General features: G+C 56.4%; 1 protein-coding gene across 13 annotated transcripts in view; it reads right to left on the reverse strand.

Moving 5' to 3' along the window:
- Nucleotides 1-17,289, reverse strand: part of LOC118373066 (dynamin-1) — a 150,276-nt gene that overhangs the window by 5,173 nt on the left and 127,814 nt on the right. The window lies entirely within an intron of this gene.

Genomic DNA, 17,289 nt, shown 5'->3' on the forward strand with positions numbered 1-17,289 from the left:
AGGAGTGTCATGGTCATGGTAAGAAAAAACATTACTGATCATCCAGTCCTCCTCCCCTATTCCTCTCCCCTCCATCCCCTTATTCCTCCCGGCACCATCCATATGGAAAATGTCTGCACGCATGACTAAGTCGCTTTGGATAAAATCACCTGCTAAATGGCATATATTATTATTATTCCATTTCCCCACCCTCCTGCTCTCCCTCCATTTGTATAGTACCTGCCCCCAGAGCAATTTACCTCCTTCCATCCCTCTCCCCCATTTCCCCACCCTCCTGCTCTCCCTCCATTTGTATAGTACCTGCCCCCAGAGCAATTTACCTCCTTCCATAACTCTCCCCCATTTCCCCACCCTCCTGCTCTCCCTCCATTTGTATAGTACCTGCCCCCAGAGCAATTTACCTCCTTCCATCCCTCTCCCCCATTTTCCCACCCTCCTGCTCTGCCTCCATTTGTACAGTACCTGCCCCCAGAGCAATTTACCTCCTTCCATCCCTCTCCCCCATTTCCCCACCCTCCTGCTCGCCCTCCATTCGTACAGTAAATGCCCCCAGAGCAATTTACCTCCTTCCATCCCTCTCCCCCAATTCCCCACCCTCCTGCTCGCCCTCCATTCGTACAGTACCTGCCCCCAGAGCAATTTACCTCCTTCCATCCCTCTCCCCCATTTTCCCACCCTCCTGCTCTGCCTCCATTTGTACAGTACCTGCCCCCAGAGCAATTTACCTCCTTCCATCCCTCTCCCCCATTTCCCCACCCTCCTGCTCGCCCTCCATTCGTACAGTAACTGCCCCCAGAGCAATTTACCTCCTTCCATCCCTCTCCCTCATTTCCCCACCCTCCTGCTCTCCCTTCATTCGTACAGTACCTGCCCCCAGAGCAATTTACCTCCTTCCATCCCTCTCCCCCATTTCCCCACCCTCCTGCTCTCCCTTCATTTGTACAGTACCTGCCCCCAGAGCAATTTACCTCCTTCCATCCCTCTCCCCCATTTCCCCACCCTCCTGCTCTCCCTTCATTCGTACAGTACCTGCCCCCAGAGCAATTTACCTCCTTCCATCGCTCTCCCCCATTTCCCCACCCTCCTGCTCTCCCTCCATTTGTACAGTACCTGCCCCCAGAGCAATTTACCTCCTTCCATCCCTCTCCCCCATTTTCCCACCCTCCTGCTCTCCCTCCATTTGTACAGTACCTGCCCCCAGAGCAATTTACCTCCTTCCATCCCTCTCCCCCATTTCCCCACCCTCCTGCTCTCCCTCCATTTGTATAGTACCTGCCCCCAGAGCAATTTACCTCCTTCCATCCCTCTCCCCCATTTCCCCACCCTCCTGCTCTCCCTCCATTCGTACAGTACCTGCCCCCAGAGCAATTTACCTCCTTCCATCCCTCTCCCCCCATTTCCCCACCCTCCTGCTCTGCCTCCATTTGTACAGTACCTGCCCCCAGAGCAATTTACCTCCTTCCATCCCTCTCCCCCATTTCCCCACCCTCCTGCTCGCCCTCCATTCGTACAGTACCTGCCCCCAGAGCAATTTACCTCCTTCCATCCCTCTCCCCATTTCCCCACCCTCCTGCTCTCCTTCATTTGTACAGTACCTGCCCCCAGAGCAATTTACCTCCTTCCATCCCTCTCCCCATTTCCCCACCCTCCTGCTCTCCTTCATTCGTACAGTACCTGCCCCCAGAGCAATTTACCTCCTTCCATCCCTCTCCCCCATTTCCCCACCCTCCTGCTCGCCCTCCATTTGTATAGTACCTGCCCCCAGAGCAATTTACCTCCTTCCATCCCTCTCCCCCATTTCCCCACCCTCCTGCTCTCCCTCCATTTGTATAGTACCTGCCCCCAGAGCAATTTACCTCCTTCCATAACTCTCCCCCATTTCCCCACCCTCCTGCTCTCCCTCCATTTGTATAGTACCTGCCCCCAGAGCAATTTACCTCCTTCCATAACTCTCCCCCATTTCCCCACCCTCCTGCTCTCCCTCCATTTGTATAGTACCTGCCCCCAGAGCAATTTACCTCCTTCCATCCTCTCCCCCATTTTCCCACCCTCCTGCTCTGCCTCCATTTGTACAGTACCTGCCCCCAGAGCAATTTACCTCCTTCCATCCCTCTCCCCCATTTCCCCACCCTCCTGCTCGCCCTCCATTCGTACAGTAAATGCCCCCAGAGCAATTTACCTCCTTCCATCCCTCTCCCCCAATTCCCCACCCTCCTGCTCGCCCTCCATTCGTACAGTACCTGCCCCCAGAGCAATTTACCTCCTTCCATCCCTCTCCCCCATTTTCCCACCCTCCTGCTCTGCCTCCATTTGTACAGTACCTGCCCCCAGAGCAATTTACCTCCTTCCATCCCTCTCCCCCATTTCCCCACCCTCCTGCTCGCCCTCCATTCGTACAGTAACTGCCCCCAGAGCAATTTACCTCCTTCCATCCCTCTCCCTCATTTCCCCACCCTCCTGCTCTCCTTCATTCGTACAGTACCTGCCCCCAGAGCAGTTTACCTCCTTCCATCCCTCTCCCCATTTCCCCACCCTCCTGCTCTCCCTTCATTTGTACAGTACCTGCCCCCAGAGCAATTTACCTCCTTCCATCGCTCTCCCCCATTTTCCCACCCTCCTGCTCTCCCTCCATTTGTACAGTACCTGCCCCCAGAGCAATTTACCTCCTTCCATCCCTCTCCCCCATTTTCCCACCCTCCTGCTCTCCCTCCATTTGTACAGTACCTGCCCCCAGAGCAATTTACCTCCTTCCATCCCTCTCCCCCATTTCCCCACCCTCCTGCTCTCCCTCCATTTGTATAGTACCTGCCCCCAGAGCAATTTACCTCCTTCCGTCCCTCTCCCCCATTTCCCCACCCTCCTGCTCTCCCTTCATTCGTACAGTACCTGCCCCCAGAGCAATTTACCTCCTTCCATCCCTCTCCCCATTTCCCACCCTCCTGCTCTGCCTCCATTTGTACAGTACCTGCCCCCAGAGCAATTTACCTCCTTCCATCCCTCTCCCCCATTTCCCCACCCTCCTGCTCGCCCTCCATTCGTACAGTACCTGCCCCCAGAGCAATTTACCTCCTTCCATCCCTCTCCCCCATTTCCCCCACCCTCCTGCTCTCCCTTCATTCGTACAGTACCTGCCCCCAGAGCAATTTACCTCCTTCCATCCCTCTCCCCCATTTCCCCACCCTCCTGCTCGCCCCTCCATTTGTATAGTACCTGCCCCCAGAGCAGTTTGCACTCCTTCCATCCTCTCCCCCATTTCCCCACCCTCCTGCTCTCCCTCCATTTGTATAGTACCTGCCCCCAGAGCAATTTACCTCCTTCCATAACTCTCCCCATTTCCCCACCCTCCTGCTCTCCTCCATTTGTATAGTACCTGCCCCCAGAGCAATTTACCTCCTTCCATAACTCTCCCCATTTCCCCACCCTCCTGCTCTCCTCCATTTGTATAGTACCTGCCCCCAGAGCAATTTACCTCCTTCCATCCCTCTCCCCATTTTCCCACCCTCCTGCTCTGCCTCCATTTGTACAGTGCCTGCCCCCAGAGCAATTTACCTCCTTCCATCCCTCTCCCCATTTCCCCACCCTCTTGCTCGCGCCCTCCATTCGTACAGTAAATGCCCCCAGAGCAATTTACCTCCTTCCATCCCTCTCCCCAATTCCCCACCCTCCTGCTCGCCCTCCATTCGTACAGTACCTGCCCCCAGAGCAATTTACCTCCTTCCATCCCTCTCCCCCATTTTCCCACCCTCCTGCTCTGCCTCCATTTGTACAGTGCCTGCCCCCAGAGCAGTTTACCTCCTTCCATCCCTCTCCCCATTTCCCCACCCTCTGCTCGCCCTCCATTCGTACAGTAACTGCCCCCAGAGCAATTTACCTCCTTCCATCCCTCTCCCTCATTTCCCCACCCTCCTGCTCTCCCCTTCATTCGTACAGTACCTGCCCCCAGAGCAGTTTACCTCCTTCCATCCCTCTCCCCATTTCCCCCCTCCTGCTCTCCCTTCATTTGTACAGTACCTGCCCCCAGAGCAGTTTACCTCCTTCCATCCCTCTCCCCCATTTCCCCACCCTCCTGCTCTCCCTTCATTCGTACAGTACCTGCCCCCAGAGCAGTTTACCTCCTTCCATCGCTCTCCCCCGTTTTCCCACCCTCCTGTCTCCCTCCATTTGTACAGTACCTGCCCCCAGAGCAGTTTACCTCCTTCCATCCCTCTCCCCCATTTTCCCACCCTCCTGCTCTCCCTCCATTTGTACAGTACCTGCCCCCAGAGCAGTTTACCTGCTTCCATCCCTCTCCCCCATTTCCCCACCCTCCTGCTCTCCCTCCATTTGTATAGTACCTGCCCCCAGAGCAGTTTACCTCCTTCCGTCCCTCTCCCCATTTCCCCACCCTCCTGCTCTCCCTTCATTCGTACAGTACCTGCCCCCAGAGCAATTTACCTCCTTCCATCCCTCTCCCCATTTCCCACCCTCCTGCTCTGCCTCCATTTGTACAGTACCTGCCCCCAGAGCAGTTTACCTCCTTCCATCCCTCTCCCCATTTCCCCACCCTCCTGCTCGCCCTCCATTCGTACAGTACCTGCCCCCAGAGCAATTTGCCTCCTTCCATCCCTCTCCCCATTTCCCCACCCTCCTGCTCTCCTTCATTTGTACAGTGCCTGACCCCAGAGCAATTTACCTGCTTCCATCCCTCCCCCCATTTCCCCACCCTCCTGCTCTCCTTCATTTGTACAGTACCTGCCCCCAGAGCAGTTTACCTCCTTCCATCCCTCTCCCCCATTTCCCCACCCTCCTGCTCTCCTTCATTCGTACAGTACCTGCCCCAGACAGTTTACCTCCTTCCATCCCTCTCCCCATTTCCCCACCCTCCTGCTCGCCCTCCATTTGTATAGTACCTGCCCCAGAGCAATTTACCTCCTTCCATCCCTCTCCCCATTTCCCCACCCTCCTGCTCGCTCCCTCCATTTGTATAGTACCTGCCCCCAGAGCAGTTTACCTCCTTCCATCCCTCTCCCCATTTCCCCACCCTCCTGCTCGCCCTCATTTTACAGTACCTGCCCCCAGAGCAGTTTACCTCCTTCCATCCCTCTCCCCCATTTTCCCCACCCTCCTGCTCGCCTCCATTCGTACAGTACCTGCCCCCAGACAGTTTACCTCCTTCCATCCCTCTCCCCCATTTTCCCACCCTCCTGCTCTGCCTCCATTTGTACAGTGCCTGCCCCCAGAGCAGTTTACCTCCTTCCATCCCTCTCCCCCCGTTTCCCCACCCTCCTGCTCGCCCTCCATTCGTACAGTAACTGCCCCCAGAGCAGTTTACCTCCTTCCATCCCTCTCCCCCCATTTCCCCACCCTCCTGCTCTCCTTCATTTGTACAGTACCTGCCCCCAGACAGTTTACCTCCTTTCATCCCTCTCCCCCATTTCCCCACCCTCCTGCTCTCCCTTCATTTGTACAGTACCTGCCCCAGAGCAATTTACCTCCTTCCATCCCTCTCCCCCATTTCCCCACCCTCCTGCTCTCCCTTCATTCGTTGCAGTGCCTGCCCCCAGAGCAGTTTACCTCCTTCCATCGCTCTCCCCATTTTCCCACCCTCCTGCTCTCCCTCCATTTGTACAGGTACCTGCCCCCAGACAATTTACCTCCTTCCATCCCTCTCCCCATTTTCCCACCCTCCTGCATCCCCTCCATTTGTACAGTACCTGCCCCCAGAGCAGTTTACCTCCTTCCATCCCTCCCCCCATTTTCCCCGCCCTCCTGCTCTCCCTCCATTTGTACAGTGCCTGCCCCCAGAGCAAGTTACCTCCTTCCATCCCTCTCCCCCATTTCCCCACCCTCCTGCTCGCCCTCCATTTGTATAGTGCCTGCCCCCAGAGCAGTTTACTCCTTCCATCCCTCTCCCCCATTTCCCCACCCTCCTGCTCGCCCTCCATTCGTACAGTACCTGCCCCCAGAGCAATTTACCTCCTTCCATCCCTCTCCCCCATTTTCCCACCCTCCTGCTCTCCCTCCATTTGTACAGTACCTGCCCCCAGACAGTTTACCTCCTTCCATCCTCCCCCATTTCCCCACCCTCCTGCTCGCCCTCCATTTGTATAGTACCTGCCCCCAGAGCAAATTACCTCCTTCCATCCCTCTCCCCCATTTCCCCACCCTCCTGCTCGCCCTCCATTTGTATGGTACCTGCCCCCAGAGCAGTTTACCTCCTTCCATCCCTCTCCCCATTTCCCCACCCTCCTGCTCGCCCTCCATTCGTGCAGTTGCCTGCCCCCAGAGCAATTTACCTCCTTCCATCCCTCTCCCCATTTTTCCACCCTCCTGTCTCTGCCTCCATTTGTACAGTGCCTGCCCCCAGAGCAGTTTACCTCCTTCCATCCCTCTCCCCATTTCCCCACCCTCCTGCTCGCCCTCCATTCGTACAGTACCTGCCCCCAGAGCAGTTTACCTCCTTCCATCCTCTCCCTCATTTCCCCACCCTCCTGCTCTCCCTTCATTTGTACAGTACCTGCCCCCAGAGCAATTTACCTCCTTCCATCCCTCTCCCCATTTCCCCACCCTCCTGCTCTCCTTCATTTGTACAGTACCCCCCCCAGAGCAGTTTACCTCCTTCCATCCCTCTCCCCCATTTCCCCACCCTCCTGATCTCCCTTCATTCGTACAGTACCTGCCCCCAGAGCAATTTACCTCCTTCCATCCCTCTCCCCATTTTCCCACCCTCCTGCTCTCCCTCCATTTGTACAGTACCTGCCCCCAGAGCAATTTACCTCCTTCCATCCCTCTCCCCCATTTCCCCACCCTCCTGCTCCTTCATTCGTTGCCTGCCCCCAGAGCAGTTTACCTCCTTCCATCCCTCTCCCCCATTTCCCCACCCTCCTGCTCGCCCTCCATTCGTTGCAGTGGCTGCCCCAGAGCAGTTTACCTCCTTCCATCCCTCTCCCTCATTTCCCCCACCCTCCTGCTCTCCTTTCATTCGTACAGTACCTGCCCCCAGAGCAGTTTACCTCCTTCCATCGCTCTCCCCCATTTTTCCCACCCTCCTGCTCTCCCTCCATTTGTACAGTACCTGCCCCCAGAGCAATTTACCTCCTTCCATCCCTCTCCCCATTTTCCCCACCCTCCTGCTCTCCCTCCATTCGTACAGTGCCTGCCCCCAGGAGCAATTTACCTCCTTCCATCCCTCTCCCCATTTCCCCACCCTCCTGCTCTCCCTTCATTTGTACAGTACCTGCCCCCAGACAGTTTACCTCCTTCCATCCCTCTCCCCCATTTCCCCACCCTCCTGCTCTCCCTTCATTCTTACAGTACCTGCCCCCAGACAGTTTACCTCCTTCCATCCCTCTCCCCATTTCCCCACCCTCCTGCTCGCCCTCCATTCGTACAGTACCTGCCCCCAGACAATTTACCTCCTTCCATCCCTCTCCCCCATTTTTCCACCCTCCTGCTCTGCCTCCATTTGTACAGTACCTGCCCCCAGAGCAGTTTACCTCCTTCCATCCCTCTCCCCATTTCCCCCACCCTCCTGCTCGCCCTCCATTCGTACAGTACCTGCCCCAAGAACAGTTTACCTCCTTCCATCCCTCTCCTCATTTCCCCACCCTCCTGCTCTCCTTCATTTGTACAGTACCTGCCCCCAGAGCAATTTACCTCCTTCCATCCCTCTCCCCCATTTCCCCACCCTCCTGCTCTCCTTCGTTTGTACAGTACCTGCCCCCAGAGCAGTTTACCTCCTTCCATCCCTCTCCCCCATTTCCCCCACCCTCCTGATCTCCTTCATTCGTACAGTACCTGCCCCCAGACAGTTTACCTCCTTCCATCCCTCCCCCATTTTCCCACCCTCCTGCTCTCCCTCCATTTGTACAGTACCTGCCCCCAGAGCAGTTTACCTCCTTCCATCCCTCTCCCCATTTTCCCACCCTCCTGCTCTCCCTCCATTTGTACAGTACCTGCCCCCAGAGTAGTTTACCTCCTTCCATCCCTCTCCCCCCGTTTCCCCCGCCCTCCTGCTCTCTCCTTCATTCAGTGCCTGCCCCCAGACAGTTTACCTCCTTCCATCCCTCTCCCCCCCCATTCCCCACCCTCCTGCTCGCCCTCCATTCGTACAGTAACTGCCCCCAGAGCAGTTTACCTCCTTCCATCCCTCTCCCCCGTTTCCCCACCCTCATAATGCTCTCCTTTTCATTCGTTGCAGTGCCTGCCCCCAGAGCAGTTTACCTCTTCCATCCTCTCCCCCGTTTCCCCCCCCTCCTGCTCTCCTCCATTTGTACAGTACCCTGCCCCCAGAGCAGTTTACCTCCTTCCATCCCTCTCCCCCGTTTTCCCACCCTCCTGCTCTCCCTCCGTTTGTTGCAGTACCTGCCCCCAGACAGTTTACCTCCTTCCATCCCTCTCCCCCATTTCCCCACCCTCCTGCTCTCCTTCATTTGTACAGTGCCTGCCCCCAGAGCAGTTTACCTCCTTCCATCCCTCTCCCCCATTTCCCCACCCTCCTGCTCTCCTTCATTCGCAGTGCCTGCCCCAGAGCAGTTTACCTCCTTCCATCCCTCTCCCCATTTCCCCCGCCCTCCTGCTCCCCTCCATTTGTATAGTACCTGCCCCCAGAGCAGTTACCTCCTTCCATCCCTCTCCCCCATTTCCCCACCCTCCTAACAAGCCTCCATTTGTATAGTGCCTGCCCCCAGAGCAATTTACCTCCTTCCATCCCTCTCCCCCCATTTCCCCACCCTCTTGCTCTCCTCCATTCGTACATGCCTGCCCCCAGAGCAGTTTACCTCCTTCCATCCCTCTCCCCCGTTTTCCCCCTCCTGCTCTGCCTCCGTTTGTACTGCCCCCAGACAATTTACCTCCTTCCATCCCTCTCCCCATTTCCCCACCCTCCTGCTCGCCCTCCATTCGTACAGTTTGTCCCCAGAGCAGTTTACCTCCTTCCATCCCTCTCCCTCATTTCCCCCCACCCTCCTGCTCTCCTTCATTTGTACAGTGCCTGCCCCCAGAGCAGTTTGCCTCCTTCCATCCCTCTCCCCCCGTTTCCCCACCCTCCTGCTCTCCTTCATTTGTACAGTGCCTGCCCCCAGACAGTTTACCTCCTTCCATCCCTCTCCCCCGTTTCCCCCGCCCTCCTGCTCTCATTTCATTCGTACAGTACCTGCCCCCAGGAGACAGTTTACCTCCTTCCATCGGCTCTCCCCATTTTCCCCGCCCTCCTGCTCCCTCCATTTGTACAGTACCTGCCCCCAGAGCAGTTTACCTCCGTCCATCCCTCTCCCCATTTTCCCACCCTCCTGCTCTCCCTCCATTCGTACAGTGCCTGCCCCCAGAGCAGTTTACCTCCTTCCATCCCTCCCCCGTTTCCCCACCCTCCTGTTCCCTTCATTTGTACAGTACCTGCCCCCAGAACAGTTTACCTCCTTCCATCCCTCTCCCCCATTTCCCCACCCTCCTGCTCTCCTTCATTCGTACAGTACCTGCCCCCAGAGTAATTTACATCCATCCCTCTCCCCGTTTTCCCCACCCTCCTCCTCCTCCGTTTGTACAGTACCTGCCCCCAGAGCAATTACCTCCTTCCATCCCTCCCCCATTTTCCCACCCTCCTGCTCTCCCTCCATTTGTACAGTACCTGCCCCAGAGCAGTTTACCTCCTTCCATCCCTCTCCCCCATTTCCCCACCCTCCTCCTCCCTCCTTCGTTGCAGTACCTGCCCCCAGACAGTTTACCTCCTTCCATCCCTCTCCCCCATTTCCCCCCCTCCTCATAATCCCTCGTTCGTTGCTGCCCCCAGAGCAATTTACCTCCTTCCATCCCTCTCCCCATTTCCCCACCCTCCTGCTCTCCTTCGTTTCGTTTTGCACCTCCCCCAGACAGTTTGCCTCCTTCCATCGCCCCCCGTTTTCCCACCATAACTCTCCTCCGTTTGTACATCGCCTGCCCCCCAGTTGCTCCTTCCATCCCTCCCCCGTTTTCCCCACCTCCTGCTCCTCCGTTCATTGCAGTGCCTGCCCCAGACAGTTTACCTCCTTCCATCCCTCTCCCCCATTTCCCCACCCTCCTGCTCTCCCTCCATTCGTACAGTACCTGCCCCCAGAGCAATTTACCTCCTTCCATCCCTCTCCCCATCCCACCCTCCTTTCCCCCACCCTCCTTGCTCCTTCCATCCCTCCCCCATTTTTCCACCTCCTGTCTGCCTCCATTTGTACAGTGCCTGCCTTTGGAGCAGTTTATCTTCCATCCTCCCCCATTTCCCCACCCTCCTGCCCCTTCAGTAGCACCTGCCCCCAGAGCAGTTTACCTCCTTCCATCCCTCTCCCCATTTCCCCACCCTCCTGCTCTCCTTCATTTGTACAGTACCTGCCCCCAGACAATTTACCTCCTTCCATCCCTCTCTCCCCATTTTCCCCCCTCCTGCTCTCCTCCGTTTGTACAGTACCTGCCCCCAGAGCAGTTTACCTCCTTCCATCCCTCTCCCCCATTTCCCCACCCTCCTGCTCTCCTTCCATTTTGTATAGTACCTGCCCCCAGAGCAGTTTACCTCCTTCCATCCCTCTCCCCATTTCCCCACCCTCCTGCTTCCCTTTTTGTACAGTACCTGCCCCCAGAGCAATTTACCTCCTTCCATCCCTCTCCCCCCATTTCCCCACCCTCCTGCTCTCCTCCATTTGTACAGTACCTGCCCCCAGAGCAATTTACCTCCTTCCATCCCTCTCCCCCATTTCCCCACCCTCTGCTCTCCCTCCATTCGTACAGTACCTGCCCCCAGAGCAGTTTACCTCCTTCCATCCCTCTCCCCATTTCCCCCGCCCCTCCTGCTCTCCTTCATTTGTACAGTACCTGCCCCCAGAGCAGTTTACCTCCTTCCATCCCTCTCCCCCCCGTTTCCCCACCCTCCTGCTCTCCTTCATTTGTGCAGTACCTGCCCCCAGAGCAATTTACCTCCTTCCATCCCTCTCCCCCATTTCCCACCCTCCTGCTCTCCCTTCATTTGTACAGTACCTGCCCCCAGAGCACAGTTTACCTCCTTCCATCCCTCTCCCCCATTTCCCCACCCTCCTGCTCTCCCTCCGTTTGTATAGTTGCCCCCAGACAGTTTACCTCATTCCATCCTCTCCCCCATTTCCCCACCCTCCTGCTCTCCTCCATTTGTATAGTACCTGCCCCCAGAGACAGTTTACCTCCTTCCATCCCTCTCCCCCGTTTCCCCACCTCCTGCTCTCCCCTCATTTTACAGTACCTGCCCCCAGAGCAATTTACCTCCTTCCATCCCTCTCTTTCCCCACCCTCCTTCCCTCCATTCGTACAGTGCCTGCCCCCAGACAGTTTACCTCCTTCCATCCCTCTCCCCCGTTTCCCCACCTCATAACATCCCGTTTGTACAGTACCTGCCCCCAGACAATTTACCTCCTTCCATCCTCTCCCCCATTTCCCCACCCTCCTGCTCGCCCTCCATTCGTACAGTAACTGCCCCCAGAGCACTTACCTCCTTCCATCCCTCTCCCCATTTCCCCACCCTCCTGCTCTCCCTTCATTTGTACAGTACCTGCCCCAGAGCAGTTTACCATCTTTCCATCCCTCTCCCCATTTCCCCACCCTCCTGCTCTCCCTTCATTTGTACAGTACCTGCCCCAGAGCAATTTACCTCCTTCCATCCCTCTCCCCATTTCCCCCACCCTCCTGTTCTCCCTTCATTCGTACAGTACCTGCCCCCAGAGCACTTACCTCCTTCCATCCCTCTCCCCCATTTTCCCACCCTCCTGCTCCCTGCCCCCAGAGCAGTTTACCTCCTTCCATCCCTCTCCCCCGTTTTCCCCGCCTCCTGCTCGCCCTCCATTTGTATAGTACCTGCCCCCAGACAATTTACCTCCTTCCATCCCTCTCCCCATTTTCCCACCCTCCTGCTCTCCCTCCATTTGTACAGTACCTGCCCCCAGAGCAAGTTTACCTCCTTCCATCCCTCCCCCCATTTCCCCCTCCCTCCTGCTCTCCCTCCGTTTGTGCAGTACCTGCCCCCAGAGCAGTTTACCTCCTTCCATCCCTCTCCCCCGTTTCCCCACCCTCCTGCCTCCCTCCATTCGTTGCAGTGCCTGCCCCCAGAGCACGGTTGCCTCCTTCCATCCCTCTCCCCATTTTCCCACCCTCCTGCTCTCCCTCCATTTGTACAGTACCTGCCCCCAGAGCAATTTACCCTTCCATCCCTCTCCCCCATTTCCCCCACCCTCCTGCTCGCCCTTTTGTATAGTACCTGCCCCCAGAGCAAATTATCCTTCCATCCCTCTCCCCCGTTTCCCCACCCTCCTGTCTCCCTCCGTTTTGTATAGTACCTGCCCCAGACAATTTACCTCTTCCATCCCTCTCCCCCATTTCCCCACCCCTCCTCCATTTGTACAGTACCTGCCCCAGACAATTTTACCCTTCCATCCCTCTCCCCATTTTCCACCCTCCTGTCATAATCATTTGTACAGTACCTGCCCCCAGAGCAGTTTACCTCCTTCCATCCCTCTCCCCATTTTCCCACCCTCCTGCTCTCCCTCCATTTGTACAGTACCTGCCCCCAGAGCAATTTACTTCTTCCATCCCTCTCCCCATTTTTCCCACCCTCCTGCTCTCCCTCCATTTGTACAGTGCCTGCCCCCAGACAATTTACCTCCTTCCATCCCTCTCCCCCGTTTCCCCCACCCTCCTGCTCTCCTCCATTTGTACAGTACCTGCCCCCAGAGCAATTTACCTCCTTCCATCCCTCTCCCCCATTTCCCCACCCTCCTGATCTCCCTTCATTTGTACAGTACCTGCCCCCAGAGCAATTTACCTCCTTCCATCCCTCTCCCCATTTTCCCACCCTCCTGCTCTCCCTCCATTTGTACAGTACCTGCCCCCAGAGCAATTCATTCCACCTCCCCCCGTTTTCCCCCGCCTCATATCCCTTCTTCCCCCCATTTACCTCCCCATCCCTCTCCCCCGTTTCCCCACCCTCCTGCTCGCCTCCATTTTACAGTACCTGCCCCAGAGCAACAGGTTTACCTCCTTCCATCCCTCTCCCCATTTCCCCACCCTCCTGCTCTCGCTCTCCATTCAGTACAGTACCTGCCCCCAGAGCAATTTACCTCCTTCCATCCCTCTCCCCATTTTCCCACCCTCCTGCTCTCCCTCCATTTGTACAGTGCCTGCCCCCAGAGCAGTTTACCTCCTTCCATCCCTCTCCCCCATTTTCCCCACCCTCCTGCTCCCCTCCATTCGTACAGTACCTGCCCCCAGACAGTTTACCTCCTTCCATCCCTCTCCCCATTTCCCCACCCTCCTGCTCTCCCTTCATTTGTACAGTACCTGCCCCCAGAGCACTTACCTCCTTCCATCCCTCCCCCATTTCCCCACCCTCCTGCTCTCCCTTCCGTTTGTACAGTACCTGCCCCCAGAGCACTTTACCTCCTTCCATCCCTCTCCCCATTTCCCCACCCTCCTGATCTCCCTCCATTCGTACAGTACCTGCCCCAGAGCAATTTACCTCCTTCCATCCCTCTCCCCCATTTTTCCACCCTCCTCTCTCTGCCTCCATTTGTACAGTACCTGCCCCCAGAGCAGTTTACCTCCTTCCATCCCTCTCCCCATTTCCCCACCCTCATAATCGCCCCCTCCATTCGTACAGTACCTGCCCCAGAGCAATTTACCTCCCTTCCATCCCTCTCCTCATTTCCCCACCCTCCTGCCTCCCTTCATTTTGTACAGTACCTGCCCCCAGAGCAGTTTACCTCCTTCCATCCCTCTCCCCCATTTCCCCACCCTCCTGCTCTCCCTTCATTTGTACAGTACCTGCCCCCAGAGCAATTTACCTCATTCCATCCTCTCCCCATTTCCCACCCTCCTGATCTCCTCCGTACAGTACCTGCCACCAGAGCAATTTACCTTCCATCCTCTCCCCATTTTCCCACCTCCTGCTCTCCCTCCATTTGTACAGTACCTGCCCCCAGAGCAATTTACCTCCTTCCATCCCTCTCCCCCATTTTCCCACCCTCCTGCTCTCCCTCCATTTGTACAGTACCTGCCCCCAGAGCAATTTACCTCCTTCATCCCTCTCCCCATTTCCCCACCTCCTGTCTCCCTTCATTCGTACCTGCCCTCAGAGCAATTTACCTCCTTCCATCCCTCCCCATTTCCCCCGCCCTCCTGCTCCTCTCCATTCGTACAGTAACTGCCCCAGAGCAATTTACCTCCTTCCATCCCTCTCCCCATTTCCCCCACCCTCCTGCTCTCCTTTCATTTGTACAGTGCCTGCCCCCAGAGCAATTTACCTCCTTCCATCCTTCTCCCCATTTTCCCACCCTCCTGTTTCCTCTCATTTGTACAGTACCTGCCCCCAGAGCAGTTTACCTCCTTCCATCCCTCTCCCCATTTTCCCACCCTCCTGCTCTCCCTCCATTCGTACAGTACCTGCCCCCAGAGCAATTTACCTCCTTCCATCCCTCTCCCCATTTCCCCACCCTCCTGCTTCCCTTCATTTGTACAGTACCTGCCCCCAGAGCAATTTACCTCCTTCCATCCCTCTCCCCCATTTTCCCCACCCTCCTGCTCTCCTTCAGACAGTACCTGCCCCAGAGCAGTTGCCTCCTTCCATCCCTCTCCCCATTTCCCCACCCTCCTGCTCGCCCTCCATTTGTATAGTACCTGCCCCCAGACAGATTACCACTTCCATCCCCTCCCCATTCCCCATCCTGTCTCTCCCTCCATTTGTGCAGTTCCCCCAGAGCAATTTACCTCCTTCCATCCCTCTCCCCATTTCCCACCCTCTTGCTCTGCCTCCATTTGTATAGTACCTGCCCCCAGAGCAGTTTACCTCCTTCCATCCTCTCCCCATTTTCCCACCCTCCTGCTCTGCCTCCATTTGTACAGTACCTGCCCCCAGAGTAATTTACCTCCTTCCATCCCTCTCCCCATTTCCCCCGCCCTCCTGCTCTGCCTCCATTCGTTCGTACAGTAACTGCCCCCAGAGCACTTACCTCCTTCCATCCCTCTCCCCATTTTCCCACCCTCCTGCTCTCCCTTCATTTGTACAGTACCTGCCCCAGAGCAATTTTACCTCCTTCCATCCCTCTCCCCATTTCCCCACCTCCTGTTCTCCTCCATTTGTACAGTACCTGCCCCCAGAGCAATTTACCTCCTTCCATCCCTCTCCCCATTTCCCACCCACTCCTCCTGCTCTCCTTCATTCGTTACCTGCCCCCAGACAGTTACCTCCTTCCATCCCTCTCCCCATTTTCCCACCTCCTGATCTCTCTCCATTTGTACAGTACCTGCCCCCTGAGTAATTTACTCCTTCCATCCACTCCCCATTTTCCCACCTCCTGCCCCATTCCAGTTGCCCCTTCCAGAGCTGGTTTCTCCTTCATTTGTACACTGCCCCCAGAGCAATTTACCTCCTTCCATCCTCTCCCCCATTTCCCCACCCTCCTGCTCTCCCTTCGTTCATTCGTACAGTACCTGCCCCAGAGCACTTTCACCTCCTTCCATCCCTCTCCCCATTTTCCCACCCTCCTGCTCTCCTCCATTTGTACAGTACCTGCCCCCAGAGCACTTTACCTCCTTCCATCCCTCTCCCCATTTTCCCACCCTCCTGTTCTCCTCCATTTGTACCCTCCTGAGCAATTTACTCCTTCCATCCCTCTCCCCATTTGTTTCTTCATTCGTACCTGCCCCCAGAGCAATTTGCCTCCTTCCATCCCTCTCCCCCGTTTTCCACCCTCCTGTTTCCCCATTTTAACTGCCCCAGAGCACCCTCCTTCCATCCTCCCCTCATTTCCCCACCCTCCTGCTCTCCCTTCATTCTCCCACAGTACCTGCCCCCAGAGCAATTTACCTCCTTCCATCCCTCTCCCCATTTTCCCACCTCCTGTCTCCCTCCATTTGTATAGTACCTGCCCCCAGAGCACTTTACCTCCTTCCATCCCTCTCCCCATTTTCCCACCCTCCTGTTTCCCTCCATTCGTACAGTACATCCCCCCAGAGCAATTTACCTCCTTCCATCCTCTCCCCATTTTCCCACCCTCCTGCTCTCCCTCCATTTTGTACAGTACCTGCCCCCAGAGCAATTTACCTCCTTCCATCCTCTCCCATTTCCCCCACCCTCCTGTTCGCCTCCATTTGTACAGTACCTGCCCCAAGAGCAATTTACCTCCTTCCATCCCTCTCCCCATTTCCCCACCTCCTCCTGCTCTCCCTCCATTCAGTACAGTACCTGCCCCCAGAGCAATTTACCTCCTTTCATCCCTCTCCCCATTTCCACCACTCCTGTAACCTCCATTTCACAGTACCCCCCCAGAGCAATTTACCTCCTTCCATCCCTCTCCCCATTTTCCACCTCCTGCTCGCCTCCATTTGTACAGTACACCTGCCCCCAGAGCAATTTACCTCCTTCCATCCCTCTCCCTCATTCCCCCACCCTCCTGCTGCCCTCCCTTCATTTCAGGCTGTAGTACCTGCCTCAGAGCAATTTACCTCCTTCCATCCTCTCCCCCATTTCCCCCCTCCTGCTCTCCCTTCATTTGTACAGTACCTGCCCCCAGAGCAATTTACCTCCTTCCATCCCTCTCCCCATTTCCCCACCCTCCTGCTCTCCTTCATTTTGTACAGTACCTGCCCCCAGAGCACTCATTTGCACCCTCCTTCCATCCCTCTCCCCATTTCCCCCACCCTCCTGATCTCCTTCCATTTGTACAGTACCTGCCCCCAGAGCAATTTACCTCCTTCCATCCCTCTCCCCATTTTTCCCACCCTCCTGCTTCCCTCCATTTGTACAGTACCTGCCCCAGAGCAATTTACACTCCTTCCATCCCTCTCCCCCATTTCCCCCCTCCTGCTCTCCTTCATTAAATTACCTGCCCCCAGAGCAATTTACCTCCTTCCATCCTCTCCCCATTTCCCCACCCTCCTGCTCGCCCTCCATTCGTACAGTAACTGCCCTAGAGCAATTTACCTCCTTCCATCCTCTCCCTCATTCCCCACCCTCCTGCTCTCCTTTCATTCATACCCTGCCCCAGAGCAATTTATCTTCCTTCCATCGCTCTCCCCATTTTCCCACCCTCCTCCTCCATTTGTACAGTACCTGCCCCCAGAGCAATTTACCTCCTTCCATCCCTCTCCCCCATTTTCCCACCCTCCTGCTCTCCCCTCCATTCGTACAGTACCTGCCCCCAGAGCAATTTACCTCCTTCCATCCCTCTCCCCATTTCCCCACCCTCCTGCTCTCCCTTCATTTGTACAGTACCTGCCCCCAGAGCACTTTACCTCCTTCCATCCTCTCCCCATTTCCCCACCCTCCTGTTT

This window comes from Oncorhynchus keta, chromosome 13 (assembly GCF_023373465.1).
Source record: "Oncorhynchus keta strain PuntledgeMale-10-30-2019 chromosome 13, Oket_V2, whole genome shotgun sequence".
Taxonomy (NCBI): domain Eukaryota; kingdom Metazoa; phylum Chordata; class Actinopteri; order Salmoniformes; family Salmonidae; genus Oncorhynchus; species Oncorhynchus keta.